This window comes from Rhopalosiphum padi, chromosome 1, assembly GCF_020882245.1.
Source record: "Rhopalosiphum padi isolate XX-2018 chromosome 1, ASM2088224v1, whole genome shotgun sequence".
Lineage (NCBI taxonomy): Eukaryota > Metazoa > Arthropoda > Insecta > Hemiptera > Aphididae > Rhopalosiphum > Rhopalosiphum padi.
The window spans coordinates 76,712,109-76,731,661 of NC_083597.1; positions in this window are offsets into that span (position 1 = coordinate 76,712,109).

A 19,553-nucleotide genomic window follows, 5' to 3' on the forward strand; every position below is an offset into this window, starting at 1 on the left:
AATGTATAAAAGTTTGATTTAAATAAATACTAAAAAAATAAATAGGCGGTGAATTATTTGAGATGGGTACCAAAACTATTTTTTTTTTAATGAGTACCTAGTGTATACATGTATAATGTATATTAATATTATATTCCGATTATTTGCATTCACTCAATATATTTTTCTGGATTCAAATAAATAATTATAAAACTAACCATCAGCATAATAAAACATTTTTCAAGTAGTTTTGATTTAAAAAATAAAATAAAATTTAATACACTAGAACAATTTCTCGAATAACTTCAATGTTTGGTTGAATGTATTTTCGGCGATAAATTTCCCATACGACGGGCTATATAAGTTATTGTTGTTGTTTTTTTTTAACTTTGCGATATGTTTATTATGCAATCTTGGAAATTGACTAACGAGAATATTTTTGATATAATTAGAATATATAACTAAGTACAAAACATCTATTTTGATCTTTAGGAATAAATAAATAGGTTGTGTTTGTATTGTTTGTAACTATATAGATTTAGCTAAAATTTAAATCGTAATAATTATAAAATTAATCATAATAATAATACAATTATTTCGTTCACTTAATAATACAATGTATATACATGCGATTTACTACCATTGTTGAATCGTGAAGTTCTTTGTAGTTAATATGTATTTTTATTTTTTTTTTGGTTTTCTAATTTTATAGTTTTGATTTTATTTACATTTTATATCACCAAATGCAATATATTAAAATGACACACATTTTGTTATTACCAACGTATCATAAAACTATTATATTGTGAAACGTATTAAAAATACTGCGCACAATATACACGATGTAACATGAATCTAGAAATTACAACAGTTTGCAATTTTCTGCCAAGGTTTATCCGATACATTTAAGCATAAAGTTAGATACGATTAAACTTTGGAAATTACTCTTAGAGAAGGACCCGATAGAGATACTCGCTTTGTACCTCGACTTATCAATTTCAGAAACTTGTGAAAACTTTTATATGTACCTATATAATGTTTTACTAATAATTTATCGTTTCACCAAGGATATGCATATTAAAAACTGATGATATAACGATATACGTAGCAAAAACCTCGATTTTTTAATCAATCGATATCGTATAATTTTATTCAGAGAGATCATAGGTTTTGAAAACGAATTGAAATTGAATATAATCGCAATACAGAGTGACAACATATTAATGCTCAAAGCTCAACGCTTCTTCTTCTTCTTCTTCTTTACATTAAACTAATTTCCGTGCAACTGAAATTACTAAGTTCTGATAATATTATTAATAAAGTAATAAACGACATAATTGTTTTGTACAACATTTATTTCAGACAGCTTTTGATTGAATTTTGTTCAAAGGAGTACTGAGTACATTTTGAAAATATCTATTCACCACGCCACAAACGACCTTTCAACTGTATATGTACGCGTAATTACTCTGTACTTTGAACTTTACTTTACTCATAACGTGATTATATATGCTCAACTAGGTACTTTACTTGGCGCGCATAACATTCCTTGGTCCCTCGTTTATCAATATTAAAATTCCTTTAGCACTATAATTTTTTTTTTGCATAACTATGATATATATCATTAGTAAAATATATATTTTACCAAACTTTGTATGCTTTATACTCATTAGATTAGGTTAAGCGTATACTGAGACATTTCTGCTGAATACTTGAACAGAAGTTGTTAAAAGTCACTAATGTTATTTTTAATAAAAGTTCATAAATAAAATATTATGAAATAAGTAAGTTTAGGGAAATGCATTATATTATTTATAAAATGATAATATGGTTTGAACTAATATTATGTATTGAGCTACAGATTTTTTTTTAAATCTAAAAGCATAAATTATAATGTCTTATTTTTATCAATCAGCTAGATTTGATGGTCGTACGATAATATCTCCTAATATTATTCATGGTGTACATACGTAAAACTTTATACAAATGATCGATTTTATTGAATCATATATTTTAGATTCTAAGCGGAATGATACGTGTTTAGTTTTTTTAACATACATTATTTTTTTTTGGGTTGGATGCAACATTTTTTTATGCTGAGTTAATCAAATAATAACACTGGTATTCAGTGATGTAATATTGCTATTCGATTATATCGATTATGAATTAATGTTTTTCTGAGCAGTGGAGAGAATATAGGTTTTTTTTTTTAATTTTTCCGTCTGTCATCATGCGTCTGAACAAAAAAATAATGTTTCAGATGTGGATGTGTGAAAGAACATTTTATCTAGTGCGTATATCGTACATTAGGCAATCAAATAAAATGTAATGTACTTTAAGAAAAAAATCAGAAAAGTAAATATTTACGCAAAACAAGTTGTTTCTATTGTTTCTCATGTTTTGATTCTAGTTATGATTTTCTTTTCAAGGTGTTTATATTTCAACTTTCATTTACTGTTATATTGTAAACTAAAATCATACTAAAATAGTAAAATTTATTAGTATTGTTATTTACTACTTAGCACTAGCAATCAGTTTTGGATTCTGTGTTTAAGGATAGGTACAATTTTAGTTAAATGACTATTAGAAATTAAAAAAATAGGTTTAAAATCTATAAAAATAATTTAAAACATAATATTATGCTTCTGTATAATAGTAACTTGTATATTGTAAGCATTGCCTTTTTTTGAAACTCATATTTTATTACACAATTTTTTTTTACTATTGTGTTTGCGTGCATATTACACACTTGAATAGTATAGGTAATTTTAACAAATAATAATTAACTCGATTACTTAGGTAAGTTTCACTATTTTTTTTCCGTGGATTTAGAAGTATTATTGACTAAAAAAAAATACTCACACGACTTCTTTTAATGTTTTAAATTAACCTAATCCTTAAAATGGTATGTATTGATACAACGCAATGTAATAATTAATTTTTAAATCGATTTTATAAGATAAAACCGATTATTTTTAACGATTAAGGGAGTATAAAGCGAATTCAAATAATTACTCAACGACTAGAGAGTGACGTCGGTCCATTTTTTACATTACATACTATTATATAGTTATTGAGAATCAAACGCGGTTAATGCAACACGACATACGTGTGATGTGATGAACCCTTTGTGATTACTTGTGGAATTAGGTATTATAATGTTATTAAAGATCTCAATTGCCTTACAGTGGATTTTCACGGTGTGATACATTCTGCGGATTACTCGTGTTTGTGCGGTGGCACGAGTAGCGCACAACATACATATATAACAGTCGGCCAGTCGACGTTGATTCCATCTCTATCACGGCAAAATTTCCAGGTCAAGTGTAATCTGCCGCCAACGAATGTTTGAGTGACGGTGAGAGCGCTTCCAGTGTTTTATATGGGCATATTGCGCTGTATAGGTACACCTCCACTATAATTTCTATAAAATAAAATGTGATATACATACTATACATTCGATTATTATTTACCTAAACAGTTATAAGCTATTGCGAGCGCAGCATCGGATTTCGCACTCTCTAAATACACGTTTCGTGATTTCATATCGAGCTCGTCGTAGCCAGTAAACATTTCGGAGCGCATTGTGTATGCAATACCCTGTTGAAACGTCATGTAACATACCTACTGTGTTTGTATTTTGCCATTACGAATTGACTTAAATGCAGGTCGGTCAATGGTCATTTAATTTAATGTTACGTACGTACTCGAACTTCAAAAGTAATTTAAAACAATGAATGTATACTAATATTTATTTTACAACTCGCCATTACTATTTAAATATAAAAAGTACACAGGTGACCTATATAATATACATGTTTCACATGGGTTTTTTTTAATTTTTCTTTTTTTAGGTACCTCCGGAGCACGTCAAGATCATGAATGAAATATCAATCGATAAAGACATTTTTACATTTTTTTTTTTCATTTATGTTATTATGTAGTTATTATGTAAATCGATTTTGTGGCGATTTATTCAAAATTAAATCATTGAGCAGGTACCTACTAGTGTATTGCAACGGTATAATAAACGTTTCAATAATGATTAGTATTTTTTATAAGTGAATGTTTAGATTAAAAAAATATATATAATAAGGATTGAAAAATAAGCAATACGTTATTTTATGAAAATTATAAAATATGACTGCAGTTTTAAATTTTGGTTTTTATATTAAAACGATAGATTTAAATAAAATAGATATGTGTTATAAATATTGATTAAGTAAAGTAAATTTAGTTGTCAGTTTGTTTTACATAAAATAAAATAATTTTTATTTAAAAGTGAAATGTACAAAATCTAATTATACATTTTAAATGTTAACAATATAATTATTACTAACGTAAATATTAAAGTCACAATAGATTGAAGAATTACCTATATTCTATATTTTATAGTATTTCGTACGTATACAATAAGAAATTACCCAACTATAAACAATAACACATTACGACTATTCCAAAATGTTATATTAGTATAACAAATTTGCTTTTTTTTTTATAATTTAGGTGATATTTAAAATTGTATAAAATGTATGGGTAGGTTGTTATTATTTATCAACGAAAAGAAAAACGAAATTCAAAATATATTAAACTACTATAAAATTAGAAGGAAAATTAATTTTTTGGTGATATTTAATTATTTACAAATAATCAGTAAATTTTAACGATATTGTAATTCAACATTTTACAAACTTTATATTAATTATATTCAAAGGGGGTACAATAATAAATTAGTATATATATATATATATATATTATATATACTATAAGTATATAAAAACTGAAAAATATTTTTTATGAACTAATGAACATTTAAGAATAAAACCTAATGGTAAAGTTTTTGATGGTTAAAGTTTAATTAGACTTTAAATACTTTAAAAAATAAAATAAGCCACAAGCTTATAAAACAAATTAGTGTTTAAATTGGAATTATTATAACTAAATCTTATCATAGTTTATAGTTATAGTTACAGACTATGTAAACTATGTAACTATGTGAATTAAGTTAAGTTAATAAGAAAAAATAAAATATTTTAGCTTATTAAATATAAAATCAGTAAATTAATTAAAATAAATGTTTTCTATAATAATTCACATACTTAGTCAACTTTAATTAAGAAAATCAGTTCAAAAAAGAAACAATAAAAAAAATGTATTTTCGTTGAAAAATATATAAGACATTATGTTGTTTTAATTGTATTGCATGTAATCAGATGAACTCAATATTATGTTTATTGTCAGTTTTATTTTGTGTGTGTTAGCTTAAATAAAAATAAATCAGTATAAAAAAAGTTATTTAACATCACTTTGTCCTCATTTCTAATGTTCTTACTGTGAAAAATATGAAACCTTTTGTACTAATAGACAATTTAAAAAAAATACATGATATTCAAATAAAACAAATGGTGCTTACAATTTTTAGTTACTAATGTACATACTATAAAAATAGAGATAATTGTCTGTAAGACCAAGAATACCAATAGTTGTTAAATTTTACAGCATTATTCATTGCTATGAAAAATGAACAAGATTCATAAAACAAAAAACCAATTTTTTTTTTTTTTTTTCAATTCATCTAAGGGAGTATACTTTATACATGCATTTAGTAGTAATCATTAAATTTATTTTATTCACTGATTATTTAGATAATATGTATTATGTACTGCAGCTGTTGCTACTGAATATTGAAGACGCATATTTTAATCTCTGTAGTTTTACAGAAAATGAATTACATACGCGTGTGTCATAAAACATATCTTTAAAAATAAATTGCACTGCCAAAATAAGAAAAAAATAATTTCACAATATTTGATTACCAAATAACGAATAGTAGTTATATAGAGTCATAATTTTATTATTTTTGAATGGGGAAAATATATATTTTTGTATTTGACAAAAACAGAACTGGAATTCACCTATTTGATTATGTCGTATAGAATTAATGTCACCACAATGATTAAGGTGAACCATTTGACGTGCATTGTTTCACGAAAATCAGTTTATTCATGAACACCTAAAACGTGTGAACGTATAAGTGACACGTACATAGGTACATCGTGATTGACATCAACCTTTAACACAACATAACCCTATCCTAGTGTGGGACGCAGTGGGGTAAAATAATACTTCTTTGTGCTTGAATTTGAAATAACATATTCATATGTTTTAAATAAAAAAATCTAACGACTCTATAGAGTATATGCTGTGCTATTATGACGTTATCGGATTTTACGATACAAAAAGAAATAACGATGGCCGTAATGACTGCTAACACCATCCAAACGAAAATAATATGTAATATGTATTATTCAATACCGAGTTGAATGGTCATCGTTACAGAACGATGTTTTTCAATACAGAAATAAACATGTATTTGACCGTAAAACAATTTTATTACAATCAAGTTAAATTATGGGTAACCCACGATTCTTTGAAACCTGCCATCGGAAATAAAAGCTAATAAATCGAATTTGCAATTCTCGTTTCCGCCACTCAACCGTCAAACTGATAAGTTTTTTTTTCAATATTCTTATTGCGATTGATTTTGTTTCTTTGTGCAAGACGCATTTTATTTTTTTTTTCACCTCACCCTGCCATTAAAACGTTGATTCAAATATTAAATTCCAACCCCTCGACCTCAACACATCGCCCACACCACTCAATGTCATTCTATTAGCAATCACAAAATATATCGTAGGATGCAACCGCCCTGCTTATATTTATATATTACATGTACATACTAATATGAAGCCACGGTTTATACCTAAGTGGAATCAAAGCCATTAGAAACCGTCTCTCACGTGTGTTTAAAACTGTCGAACGGAGTGAAGAATAGGCACACGAAAAATTGTTTGTAATCGCTCATCGACACAGATTATGTATGATGAGAAAACAACGGCCACCTGAACTTCCTTCAGTGGTTAACCACTCAACAGTGGTATTTAAGCGAAAACAAAGGCAATGAATAAAATATAATATGCAAAGTGGAGCAACGTCTAAAACAGGGTACTCAATGAAATCCTGGACTAATAGATATTACTTGAATGTAAGTATCAACGGCTTCGAAATAAGTCTGCAATACCATTAATTTGAATTGATCTAAAACATTATCGAATCTCACAGTATTTTTAAGGGTAGATAATTTTTTACAATATTTATCGTTTACAGGTATTGTTTTTATACGTAGTTATAATATGGTCTTTTATTTTTTATTTTTTTACATTTCGCGCAGGTGCATACTATATTTTATAATTCTTCAGATAATAGGAGATTTTTGTGTGATTCGATTACAAAATGGACAAAAAGAAAAAAAAACGCGTCTTTTTTATTTAGATGTATTGATATTTTTATAGGACCTGACTGCTATGGGCGTATAATATATGACCAAAATCGACTATATTCATCCTGACAATATAAGTTATAAAACATTGAAACATTATATATATAAGTAAAAATAGCTGGAGCTGGAAAACGAATAAATAAATAAAGGTAAATTTTCAATGGTAAAATAATATTTAATATAATCAATATAATATAAGTTAATATATTATAATTGAACATCTTAATATTTTTATTTTATTTTGTATTGATGAGTAAATTCATTAAACACTATTGTAGAATGTATAATATTATTTTATCACAATTAATACTAATATAGTAATTTTATTAACTCTAAAGCTTTAAAACTAAATACGCATACTTACATAGTATATGCTAAATATACGTATTGTACTGTTTTTTTTAAACGAACAATAATTAACGTCAAATATCAGTACTGATAAATGATAATATAATAATATTAATAATAGTAGTAATAATGTACTGATACCGTATAATACAATATACGACATTTCTATTTTTTACTTTACCGAACAGGTCAACCTCTTTTTTTATATACATAAATATTTTTCAAACTCTGGTATTTTTTTATGCCGAAAACAATATTATATTAATCAACATTTGGAATATAACGTTTGATTTTATTCATAAAATAAAAGCGATTTCAGGTTAATCTGTGATTTGTAGGTCATAATGGCATTATATAATTTTTGCTTAATTTAATAGGTACTAAAATTTATTTAATTTTTTTTTTAATTGTCATTTTTTTTGTCATTAATTTATTTGTAAATTGTCTGTCATTATAATTCTAAGTTATTATATTATTACTTATTAATCGGCATGTGGTAACCAAGCAAAAACAAAATAAATATATACTTTTTTATATATGAATACAACTTAAAACAATGTAATTAATTTTTCATAATTTATAAAAACACTATTATTATTAATATTATTATTATTATTATTACTATTATTCATTTTTGAGCTGGCTTTCAATTGCTTTATAATTTGGATATTTTTCTTTATCCTTTGGTTTTTAACTCTTGCATTTTTTCTGCTGTGTTCACATTATTTCTTAAGATATTTTTCTTTGAATATTTAACACAGGATATATTATTGTTTTTGGATCATTGTTCCTAATACTATTATATCCATACTGTTATATTATTATACCAGCTATATTTAAAGCTAAATCGGTTCGAGTAAAGTTTATGACTAAGACTCACTATTGTAGTGATACTTCGCGATGGTGTTCCTCTTCCTTCATATTATTAAGATCATAATATAATTATAACTAGATATTTTTAATTTTACCAAAGCCCAACCGACCGTACAATCGTCACACGTGCGTAAAACGCATTATTTTATCAGCGAGATATATTATTACAGATTTAGAGACATCGACAAGTACCGTTTTACTTCGGACTCCATCACGGTTCCCCTTACTCTGCTGTAGTTCGATAGATTTATAACGGCGCTCTGTGTCTGTCTACTATTTGCATACATCTACAGAAAAAAATACGGGTCTCTATAAACCTAATACTTTTTCATTTATATTCTTTTGGGCCATCCACCACACCGTGAGTATAATATATACACGTATATACATATTTTTCCCTGTGACATCCGTAACATCAAGACAGATCGCTGTGAATCAACTTTATAAAACTTTGCTCATCGGTGTTTTTTTGTATATAATATATATATATATATATATATATATACGTGTATGTGTGTGTATTATGCCATTATAGTTGGACTCATACAGTCAAAAGTACAACAATCCGGTGTCTTGCAATGTCCCAAAACGATTTTGTATTCTCAAAAGCTTTGCAGTGCACATTTCCTGTAAGTATTATCACAAGATTGTTTTTAACTACCGTACGTAAGCAGTATTTTTAATCGATAATAATAATAAAAATAATAAATATTTTTGAATGTGCACTACATTATTGAAATCAGTTTAATGTAGTTATTATTACAATAGTTTATGAATGTTGTTTTGATGGTAAACATAAATAATATCATTAAAATAATACACAAATAAAAAAAATCTTATAAAAATGTACTCGACAGTAATATTTAACAATGCGATTTTACGTACAATCATTATCTACACCCATCACTCTGTTAGTGGTTATTAATGTTCTTTATTCAAAATGTATCATTTACACTTACTGCTTTGAACCTATAGTTTTAAGCTGACTAGTAATAACTATATTTTGTTGAAAAATGTATAATCAATAATTTTATAAACGAAGACATTATGTGTAATATGTAAATATAGAATTACATTTAAAAATAATAAGTATTTTTTCATAACAATTAATTTTGTTCATACGTAAGAAGATACTTTACATTATCTATATACATAACTCCTATTATGACTGATTAAAAAATTAAATTAAAAAATATACATTTTTATTTTACAAGTTTATGAAAATCTATATTAAGGTTAAATATTTAATGATGGTTTAATACACGACTTGCGTACTATTGTTGATTTTTCGATACACTTAAAATATCTCTCAGTGTTTATAAAATTATTTTTACAATGTTTAAACATATAATTTGTGATGTGATTATATGCACTACTCATTAATTTATTTTGTTAGTTTTATATTTGATATTCGAGAATTTAATACATTTTGAATTTAAGCTAATATTAAATAATTAATACTTAATAGCAAATTAATAAGATGGACAATTACTATGAAATTAAATTATACATTGTATACAATAATTAAAATATTTTCGTTTAATATTGGTTAATAAAAGTATGGCAGTAATGTTATGGTTAAATAAATAACGATAAGTTGATTTAATATTTAAGGAATGGAAAAAAAAATTAAATTTTTCCTGGTAGTAAATTAAAGATAAATATTGTATTTTATGTATTAGACTTAACGAGCTTAACATCAAGAGAGAATTATAGTATTTTGAAACTAATAAATCGCTTTAGATAATTTTGCATTGTGTATATTATAATATATCTAACTATTATTTGTATAAGTATTACTAAAACAAAAAAATATATTCACCTATATATATATATATATATTATATGCATTATGCAGTCATAAAAATAATATAATACATATTTATATATATAATACATATATAAATATATGTAAACTAAATGGAACGTTAATAATATAATTAATAATAATTATTGCAAGTAAACATGGTCGAAATGGTATACAAAATGTGAGGTTTATTAAGTTGAAAAAAAAATAGTATCTATGTATGTTTCTGAATAATTAATGTGGTTTTACGAAGTCGAATTATTTTTCGTACTTTTTAACTGGTAGATAGCTTTGCGCTAATAACATGTGATTTACTTTAATTTTATTACATCCGTTCAGATAAACAGTCCGGAAATAAATGTTTGATCGTACTGTTTTATACTTCTATGATTGTAAAACACGTGAATTCCAAAAGACTAATGGATAACGATATACATTTTAAACTGCATTCACACACAAAGAGAATGTTGTATTTACAAAAAAAATAACTATTAAAACTCAATTTCATCATTGATTTTTCAAATAGTATATTTTCCACAACAAAATATTCAAAGTATACGATCTGATATTATAATTTATGTTATGTTGGGTTAGTTTAGGTTTCTTCACTTATCAAACGACTTTTACTAGTACTGTGTACTTGTGTTAATTAGGATTTCCGAATCAGAGTTTAGTTCATAATTGTATGTTATTTAAGTATTTCTTTTGTAATGCATGTATTCTTTGTAGATGTGTTCACGACAAGTTGTGTGATCTAACAATAAAGCTACGTGAAAAACAATCCCACTATTTGTACATTTTAAAATTCTCCATTTGCCAATATTCCGAGTGTATCATCCCTCCTTGGAGCCATTATTCTAGTATTATTCTTTACAACTCTGTATATTATAATATGACAAATTTAATTGATCAGTTTCAAATTAAGTTAAATATAACTTTATACAATTCAACATAACATGATGATTCCAATAATAATACATTTTAAAATTCTTAAATGTACCTATTTTAATGTTACAATATTAACTTTTTAATTGACTTCAGTCATGCAGTCATGGAAGCTCAAATAAATTCGAATAAAAGAATAACTCTGATTTATTATTTTAAAGCACACTAATAATTTAATTTTTTGTATCGTGCAAATAAATAAAATGCTCATTTATCATTATAAATATTAACATTACACAGTCATTAAAAACAAGTACTTGTGGTATTATATGGAAATAATAATAGTTTACAATCTTTAAAAATCTATTATAGATTATCATAAAATAATATGTTAATTATATTATTAGTTTTAAAGACGATATATATTAATGCCATTAATGGATTTTCGTAAGCTATGATCAAACTATTGATAACAAACGAATACTAATATTGTCTTTTTGATTATATTAAATTATTATGTTATGCTGTATTAGTGGCCTATTAAAAGTTCAAATTTTATGGAGTGTTATGATTTTTATTTTAATAGTGAACGACACATTATATGGTTTTAATTCGATATTATTATTATTATTATTATTACAGATAATCTACAACGAGTACGGATAAGAATGTTGCCAATCACTACTAATCTTATAAGTACATGTGTACTCTACTAAAGTTTGTGTATTTAACTATTGTGTATTTTTTCGTGATTATATCGTTGTGTTATCATTGGTGAGGGATAGTATATGACATATTATATTACTATCATTATTATTTAACATTGGACAGTTCCTTGACCTATCGCTGAGCGTTGTCTGCATGGAAAAAATTGCTCGAAAAATAAAAGACTCCATTTTATAAGAAAAAAAAAACACTAACGTTGAATACAAGAATAAAAAATAAAAACCCCTTTAATCCGCATCGTACCGAATATAAAAAGGTCGAGTATAGGAAAAAATAATTTTAATAATGATATAGTATAATATACTAGACGATATAATATATATGTGTATACTATATTTTAACTACGGCAATATAAAATAAACAGTTTCTTGGAAATAATCGTATTTCATTACAAAATATTATGTCGTACGCACTTTAAAATTGAACAAACAAACACATACACAGTACATAATGAGTAGGTGGAACGTGTGTGTGTCTGTATGTGTGTGTGTGTGTGTGTGTGTGTGTGTGTGTACGCGTAAAATTTTAGGGTCGTTTAAAAATATATAATATTATAATATATCAAATTGCCATCGACCTAAAAAAGAAAACATTGTTTTCCTTATGCACACTCTTGCGTGGGTGCGAGTGTATGTACAATGCTTTTTCACGAGAAAATTATATTTTATTTTAGTCAGTTTGGTCGCGTCATCGTCAATCCGAGAACGCTCCAGTAACTTGTTCAAACCACGTTGGCCGTGACCTTCAGTTGACTTGCGTCCAACTTTAACGATAATATTTTAATCCCTTTTACGCGTATGGATTATATGAATGCGTATATTTATATTGCACGGACGAGCACTCATTTTTTCTAGTTTATTTTATTTACGATTTCTATCACTTTAGTACATTTGTAAAAATTCGATTGATTTATACATTTTAATATTTTGTCAGCTGCTTCCGAATAAAGCACTAGAACTTTGTGAAGATGAACTGATAAATTATTTTATTTTATCTCGTTTGTATATCGGCGACAGTCTGTAAAAATATGTTTTATAGTGAGTTGAGTTCCACGGGTGATGCATACATGCTTCTTTAGCTACTAAGAAACCGTAATTTAACTATTTAGATGGTAAATTTTTTATCTATTTAATATTGATTCGTCATTTTTATTATTTGTGGGACACTTGTCTGTTATTTTTTACTTTGCATAATTATTGGTTCTGTTTTTTTTCATAGTTTGTAAAAATATTATTCTATTTTTCATTCTAGAATATTACAACTTTCGTCATACGCCCTTTTATCGTACTTTACATTCAATTGTACGTCGACTATTCTTCCGTTTCTGTCATCATCGCTCATATTTTATAACAATTGACATGGTTTGTATTTATAATATATGTATATGTATATGTATGTGTGTGTGTGTGTGTGTGTGTGTGTGTGTGTGTGTGTGTTTGCATGTAAATCAGCCACCAAAAAGACGATGCAACGATTGATTTAATACACTTATAATCGAATACCTAGAAGAGACTTCAGTTGATTTGTTTGCAATTTTATATATAATTCACAACCTATTTATGTAAGCAAACTTTTTCTAAGATGAATTAAATAAAACAAAACTATAGGTTGACTATGTTTGAAAAACATTAGAATTAGTGTAGACAAGTGGATTTAGTAACAAAAAACATTTGACAACAAAATTAGCACAAAATCTTCAATTTCATACTACTCGTTAATAAAAAAATATCCATAATTTATAAATAATTATTAAAACAAATAGTCTATTAGTATGTCTATGTATGTTTTGACAATAGATCATAAATAATTGTTTATTGTAATATTTAATAAACTGGAATGAATCAAACTAGATTTACCTACGTGGTTGTACCATGCCACCTCGAATATCATTTTTGTGTTATCATTTTCAAGTCCGTACTTTGCAGTTGTTACATTATAGACTATACATTATAGGTACATAGATTTTGTGTTTTTCAATTTTTCTAGGTAACACTAAGGAATCGTTTCTTAGTGCATGTGTATAATATCGAGCACGGTTTTTGAAAACCAGTTGTTCATTCAGCTTTGAATTTATTTGTTGTTGTATACAATGTCATGTTAGAATCGCAAATACTTTGTTTTTACTCGTATATTTATATGCTTGAATATTTTTGTATTCAGTCTTATATAAAAACTATCTATTTCACCGTTTAGAGAGTACAAACACTAGCTTCTACTTTTAAATCACATTATTTTCACTTGTGCACTTCTTAATTTTTATTTGTGATATTTTGTCGAGGTTTTGTGTTGTGATTTAAAGACTGTGTTATTGTGCGCATACGCGGGATCACCCGATTACATTTGTTATTTTTATCATATTTGAATTATTTAACTACAGATCTCTTGATATCCCTTAGCGGCTTAGCACATAAACATATACAGAGGTAAAATGATGTACTATCATACAATATAGCATAAGCTTAGAGATCTTGATCTTATTAATATTCTTTTTAAGTCACTATTCAGCATATCGGTAGATATTTGTATTTATATTGGATAAACAAAAATTCACTGCTATTATTACACCATTTCATTAACACTGAGCTAAGCAGATTTATTTATTATAATCTTATTTTTTCACGTTATATTATTATTATATAAGTCTAGTGGAAAACTTGATTGTAACTTCTCTTTACTTATGCAAAGTGTCTGAGAAATCAATAGCCAATGTGTGACGGAATTTAACTTATTAACCTATAGTATATATTATATAAAAATTGTTGTTTACATTTATTTTATCACAATTGGTGCGTTACATATTTAGATTACAACAAATTATATTATTAAATTATAACTATAAATGTATACAAACATATATTTTTAAGAGGTTTTCTCTTATAATAATAAAAAAAATAAGAGTTTATTGAACATTGCATAGGTCTATTTTGTAAAAATCTAACAAATGACAGGGCATACTTTATTCTCCCCTTTCATTTTGTACATCCCGTATCTAATGGAATTGTGTCTTAAACTGAGGTTTTATAGCTGGAACATGATTATAATTACTATTACAGCAAACCAAGAAATTTATATATTACATTTTACCAACAATGCATATTTCATTAAACAATACTTTAATAATTTATCAAACCAATTTATTTTTATTTTTAATATTACCGCCAAAGGTAACACTGACTATTACTGTCAGTGTCCAATAAACGTACAATATGCAGCAAAAAATATTTTATAATTATTTTATTTATAATTTATCATATTTTTTATTAATATTATTATTATTTGCTGTTAAGGCTTCAACAACAATGTTTATTAGCCTATTTTTATAGCTAAAATATGTAAGTATATATATATATATATATATAATAAAAAGAAAAGGATGATTTACATTACTTGAAACTCTTGACAATGTCTTATCTAAGTTAATACTGTTGAAAAGTGTATAAATTGCTTAAGTGTTTTCTTCATTCAGTGCTAGTTTCAATCCTCTGTGCTTCTAACCTTATCATATTTCTATAAAATTAAAAAATCATATGTATTTTTATAATTTTTTGGCCCGCTAAGTGATTTTAATTTTTTATACGGCATTCGCATAAAACCATAGAGACCCCTTGGTGATATAAAGTATTCTAAGTAACGAAAACTCCAACTTCTTCATCCACATCACTACAGGCTGCAGTAATAATTATAGATATTCAGCACACCACACCAGTCTATCGTCGTGGCATAACAAGCCAGTTTTATTGGTGTCGATGATTATGTGTGATGGAATAGAAACGTTATACGTGCTATTCTTTTCACAAAATACGTGTGCTTAATGATCCGGGAGAAGCGGTAATAGACAGAGGATGTAGTTAAAATTTAATAACGATATAAGAATACGTCTTACAACTACAGCAACACAATTCACGGCAGGATGTAACTAGGTTCAGATTAACTATATGATATTGATAGGGTATTGTTAAATTCTCTGATTCTATATGAAATGGGCTTTAGTTAAAACTTCGAGGGTTTTTTTTTACCAGTTTTGCTCATTTAAACACTACATTTATTTAAAATGCCTTTAATTTGATTAAGGTACGTTTTTATAAAACAATTAAACAAGCCGTACATGTGGTATGCAATTTTTTACCGTATCTTATAATATAATCTATGTAGTACACATTTCAACACGCTAAAAGACATTGCTATAACATAAAGTTTGTAGGTTGAATGAAAATTGGGATTAAAACTGGTATGTTATATAGTACAACATACCTGGCATTTGAATGGTAATTTTTTTATGCTAAGAGAGATTTAAGCTAGTTACTATTTTTATCTCGGCTGTTATGGTTAGGTACTACGTGGCACGTGCTAAAATTCGCAGATGGTCATCCATCGAGAGACTAACAACGGAATCGCTAACAAATGGTAATTTAATATATCGTTTTGTATGATATATCGGCATATTCATAATAATATTTGTCGTTAAAATTGAAATGGGCTGTCGAGTTTCTATCGACTATAAATATAATATATTTTGCTTTCAAATCGCATTGACTCGACAATACAAATCATGATGTACAAGTATATAATCGGAATGATTATAACGCGTTGTCAATAATTCCTGACATTATTATTAAACAGGCTCGCACAAAGCATTTATGAAAAAAAAAACTTTCGAAGGACACAACAATGGGGCTATAGATAAGTCATGGGCTTCAGATCTAGGAGAAAATGAATGAGGACGCTACATAGAAGAAAGCTCCCGGAACAGCATAGTTAATTTACCAGAGTCGCTGAGTTCACGGCATAGACTTATGTACATTTTATTATTAACCTGTGTTACTTAAATAAACAAACAATTTTTAAATTACAATTAACTAAACAAATCACTGAAGCAACGGAAATTAGGCACGCTACAATACTATTAAAAAAAAAAATTAAACTTAAAACAATAATGAATAAAACGATAATAAATCACTAGTGAACTGTATTCTACAGTCTACAAGACTACTCGTAGAATGTAACAATGTGGTATGACTGGTATAGGACCACGGAAATGTGATGATTAGCGAAATAATTAAAGGCGTTTAAGTGCCAGATGTGTGTCTGCAGACTACGAAAGAAGTAATTTGTATTCCGCTTTTAAGGTTGTGGTGATGTGCAAGAATGTGGAAACTATAAAGATATAAAGTTTACGAGTCATAAGACCGAGGTATGAGAAAAATCATGATTTAATACTGTAGGTATTAAACATTGCCAGCAGCTAGCTGTATAGCCATATTTTTCCTATATTGCTTGTACTATGATATAATATAATAAGCGACAAAAGAAACAGCCGGCTAACAGACAGTTCATTGTATGCTTAAAATATGTACGGCTGAAAAAAAAATAATATTTTTAAACATATAACATATAATAAAAACCCAAAAATTACTTCTATAACAAAATAAACTGAAATGATAATGAATCAATTGGCATTCATAAGACAATATGATCTTTCTCTTTCTCTCTCTCTCTCTATATATATATATATAAGTGTGTGTGTGTGTGTGTGTGTGTGTAAATCTGTATCTATTAATGTCTATAAGGATGTTATTTTAATGTAAAAATAATTTAAAAAAAAATAAAAGTTTTCAATAAATTTCAAGCGAATAATATAAAAGAAAATACGTATTTTAAAAATAAATACACGTGAATAGACATTACAGTTTTCAATTGAATTTAATTATTATTTTTTTTTTGTTTGTTTGTTTGTTTCTTTCTTTCTTTTAAGAAAAATGGTGAGAAACGAAAAACAAAATATTGTTTGATAAAAGTACTATAATAAGCATAAAATAAACTTTTATATACCTACACAGAAAAGTACACTAATGATTCTGAAAAAGAAAATTCTTAGTTTATTTAAAACAAATTTAGTAATATAAACCTATTTATATCATATTATGTTGATTATATTTTAATTAAACGAAATATAATTGTAAAGCAATCAAAATGAGAATAAAAAAATAAAATAAAAATGGTATATAGAGTTTTATATTTAATAAAAAAATATAATGAAAATTCATTCAAATTTACAAATCATTTTAATTTTAATTATATTTTTTTTATTATGATTTATTTGCTTAAAACTTGTATATTACCTAATATTGTATTTTATTAAAACCTATTCAACATAATAATATAATATAAATGGATTGAAATAACTATTTTCTTTGTATAAAAAAAAAAGTCTATTCGGTTTATAAATCATAATATATTGTAAGATTCTGTATACATAGTAAAAGAGGATTTTTGTATTTTTCATTTTATTTTTTTTTTTCAATCAATAGGACTAATAAAATTTATTATTTGCAAGTCATGACGTACTAATGTAAAAGTCATATAAACGTTTTTTCCGTATAATGATAATTGTGAAAATCGTAATATCCTCAAGCATAATATCACACATGAACAACACACACATACACAAATTCACACATATTTACATACAAAAATGCACACATATATACATACATACGTACATACTTACATACATATCATTAAAGCATGATAAAAAAAAAAATCATAAAATGTTGTTTTGAAAAATAATAACTAAATTCTGACAATAATAATAATAATAATAATATTAATAGCACAGTATCATATATATGTTTCGTATCCGTGGAGCTATCAATTTATTGTTTATGACGTACAAAACATTTTTCAGTACAAGGTAATTGTAATGTGAAATATCCTCAAACGTAATATACTACCTTTTGGGTCTTTGAGTTGTGGCCTAGGATATAGAAACTTATATACGTCGTGTGAACTTCCATTGCAAAAGAATGAACAACCGAGAAACAATACCGACACGGAGAGATGTTTTTTTTCTCTTTGTGGTCGACCAAGATACTTTGATAGTAAAAAGAAAAAATACAATAAAAAACTTTACTACCAACAATAAACAACTTACCACCGTGTGGTGCATTGGATTTTAAGTAGTTCTACGTCCTATTATGGCGCGACTCAATTTCCACAAAAAAAAAAAATAAAAATAAAAATGAGTGTGTTGCGTGTCGAACCGTACGCGTCTTTGCCTATTTTTTTTATGCATTCCTTTGTGAGAGCCATTTAAGTTGCAATACTATGTGTTCATTATTTAAAATATATGATACCGTAAGCCTACACAATCTGAAATATTTGTTGATGGCGAGGAAAAATATGGTATTGCAACTTGTAACAATTTATAATAGTGTCACGCGCCAATTTTTGTTTCAATTCTCACCTATATCTTGAATGATTATAAATTATAAACTCCATTGATGATTGTTTATATTACATATAAAATCATGTACGTCCAAATCTTAAAAAAACACAAAACTTTTAACTTTTTAAACATTTTTATAAAAAAAAAAGTAACGTTAAGTCAGACGTTAAATGTATAATATAAATATAATATAACTGTATATTAATAGTATAAATTATTATAGAGGTACACATAAATATTACATTTAGTAGGTATAGATAGATTATGTCACGTAACACCACTTTATGATAGAAGTGTAATATACAATATGTATAATGTATAATATGACGTGCGAATGTGTGCAGCGAGGGCGTATGTAACAATTTCAAGAC